Genomic DNA, 3,009 nt, shown 5'->3' with positions numbered 1-3,009 from the left:
TCTGTCTCAGTTGACTCATCCTTTAAAATGGATACTGTAATGCTCTTTACAGGGTATTTTGAGGGAAGTGCCCTGTACATTGTTTAGGACAGTGTTATCTAATAAAAATACAATACAGGCCACAAAAGGAAATTTAAATTTTCTAGTTGCTGCATTAAAAAACAACTGAAAATAGTTTAATAGCATATTTTATTTAATCCAATGTGTCTAAATATTATTTCAGTGTATAATCATTAGAAACATATTTCTCCATTTCTTAGATCCACACATGAGACATATTCATTGTGAATGATCTGGATTTAGCACATTCCAAAGACGCTTACTCCTTGGAAGGAAAGTTATGACCAACCTAGATAGCATATTGAAAAGCAGATATTACCTTGCCAACACAGGTCCGTCTAGTCAAGGTTATGGTTTTTCCAGTGGTCATGTATGGATGTGATAGTTAGACTGTGAAGAAAGCTGAGCATCGAAGAATTGATGCTTTTGAACTGTGGTATTGGAGAAGACTCTTGAGAGTCCCTTGGACTGCAAGGAGATCCAACCAGTCCATCCTAAGGGAGATCAGTCCTGGGTGTTCTTTGGAAGGACTGATGCTGAAGCTGAAACTCCAATACTTTGGCCACCTCATGTGAAGAATTGACTCATTGCAAAAGACCCTGATGCTGGGAGGTTTGGGGGTAGGAGGAAAAGGGGATGACAGAGGATGAGATAGTTGGATGGCATCACCGACTCGATGGACATGAGTTTTAGTGAACTCTGGGAGTTGGTGATGGACAGGGAGGCCTGGCATGCTGTGATTCATGGGATCGCAAAGAGTCAGACATGACCGAGTGACTGAACTGAACTGAAGTGCACTGGTAATCTAAATGGCATCATCACACATAGATTGGAGATTGAGTTTTCACCAAGTCAGCACATACAGCTGATATCCTTAAACTTCTGCCTTTTCCAATGTGGTCAGTAACTCTTAATCACCAAATGTGATCACAGTTCTCTCATTTTCACCTAGAGGCCTCCTAGTGATATGCCTGACATCTTTTCCAGTTAAGATTTCACTGAAAAGTAAAAACAAAGCAAATATATGAATACAACAAGAGCAAAACATCTAGGAAGAACTGGTGTTCATGAAGCAGATCTTGAGCAGCACACCAGCATGGATTCAGAAATATGTGGGCACTGATAGAAAGATCTTTGGGCGAATCATTCTTGGCAGGCTTTCCTGGCAGCTCAGTGGTAAAGACTCCACCTGCCAATGCAGGAAACGCAGGTTCCATGCCTGATTCAGGGGGATCCAACATGTCACAGAGCAATTAAGCCTGCGCTCCACAACTGCTGACCCTGTGTTTTAGAGGCTGGGAGCGGTAAGCCTGTGGATCCTAGAGCCCCTGCTTAGTAACAGACAGAAGTTACCTCAAAGAGAAGCCTGTGGACTGCAACTAGAGAGTAGCCCCTGCTCACTGCAATTAGAGGGAAAAAAAAAAAACCGTGTGCAATGAAGACCCAGCATAGCCTAAATAGATAAATAAATAAAATTATAAAAAAAACACTTCTTGGGGGAGAAATATCTTTCAGTGTGCACCCAAAACAACACAAGCAGTATGGATTCTGCTACATTTCAACAGCTTTAACTGGATTATGCTAATGCAGTGTGTGGACACTGAAAAACATGCTAACTTCTTCAAAGCTTTTGTCCCAAATATGTAAATAATGATGGCATATGGGGGGGGTGTCACATTAGGGATGATTTATGGAGAGCTTCGTGTACAGCTAGTGAAACCACTTTTCAGTTCTTTTCAACAAAAAAATTCCAGATTTTCTTCACCCCACAATTTCTTCCTTCTCTACAGTCCCATTACACTTAGAATTTCATACATAGAAGCCATTTTTAATTTTTAAGTGCCATATTCCATGGAAACTGAGACAATAGTAAATTGCACTTTATCTCATATATTCCTGCAAAAGAAAAACTCTGACAATTAAACTAGGGTGGCATGCTTTCTTGTCACTTAGAAGTCTTATTTTATGCTTATCAAAAGAAACCTTTAGGGAACTCCCTGGTGGTCCAGTGGTTAAGACTCTGTGCTTCTAATGCAGGGAACCTGGGTTTGATTCCTAGTCAGGGAGCTAGGCTTCCCTGGTGGCTCGGTGGTAAAGAATTCGTCTGCCAATGCAGGAGACGAGGGTTCAGTTCCTAGGTCGGGAAGATTCCCTAAAGAAGGAGATGACAATCCACTCCAGTATTCTTGCCTAGAAATCCCATGAAGAGAGGAACCTGGTGGGCTACAGTCCATAGGGTCACAAGAGTTGGATATGACTTAGTGACTAAACAATAGCAACAGGGAGCTAGATCCTGCACGCTGCAACTAAGAGCACACATGAGGCAACAAAGATCTCGAGTGCCAAGAGCATGTGCGGCGCAATCAGTCTTTAAAAAAAAAAAGGCTTTTAGAATGATTTAGAACTGGAAGTGATGACCAGATGAAGAACCATAGCCAAATTCATGATCACATACGCACTGATAGATATGACATAATGGCCACATCATGCCTGCAATTTGAAAACAGTGTTAATAAGATCATTATCTCAGATATTAAAACTGTGAATCCATATGCATATCAAAATTGATGAAATATGATATTTTTTTCTTTACTTAGACTCTGAACTTCCTGAGAATGTGGGTGTGCGTGTGTGCATGCTTAGTCATGTCCAACTCTTTGCAGCCCTTTTGATTGTAGGGTCCTTTGTCCTTTGTCCATGGAATTTCCCAGACAAGAATAGTGGAATGGGTTGAGATTTCCTCCTCTAGGGGATCTTCCCGACCCAGGGACTGAGCCCATGTCTCCTGTGTGTCTTGCTCTGACAGGGGGATTCTTACTGCTGCACCCCCTGGGAAGTCCAGAGAGCATGGCTGCATGTTTGTCCATATACGCTGTACACACAAAACTCTATGGTACCTGTAAAAAATGCTGTTTCTAGTCATTTATCATAATGTAGTGGAAATTTCCA

At 41.5% G+C, this 3,009-nt stretch overlaps 1 non-coding gene across 1 annotated transcript; it reads left to right on the top strand.

The window, feature by feature from the left end:
- The first annotated feature begins 2,054 nt into the window (after nucleotides 1-2,054).
- TRNAR-UCU (transfer RNA arginine (anticodon UCU)) lies at nucleotides 2,055-2,127 on the top strand. The gene has a single exon. It is a non-coding gene; the product is annotated as a tRNA-Arg (tRNA).
- Nucleotides 2,128-3,009: the final 882 nt, after the last annotated feature.

This window comes from Bos grunniens, chromosome 11, assembly GCF_055505025.1.
Source record: "Bos grunniens cultivar Pamir isolate PY7600 chromosome 11, Bosgru_T2T1.0, whole genome shotgun sequence".
NCBI lineage: Eukaryota > Metazoa > Chordata > Mammalia > Artiodactyla > Bovidae > Bos > Bos grunniens.
Note: the sequence above shows the minus strand (reverse complement) of the source record. Positions and strands in the feature narration are given on the sequence as shown.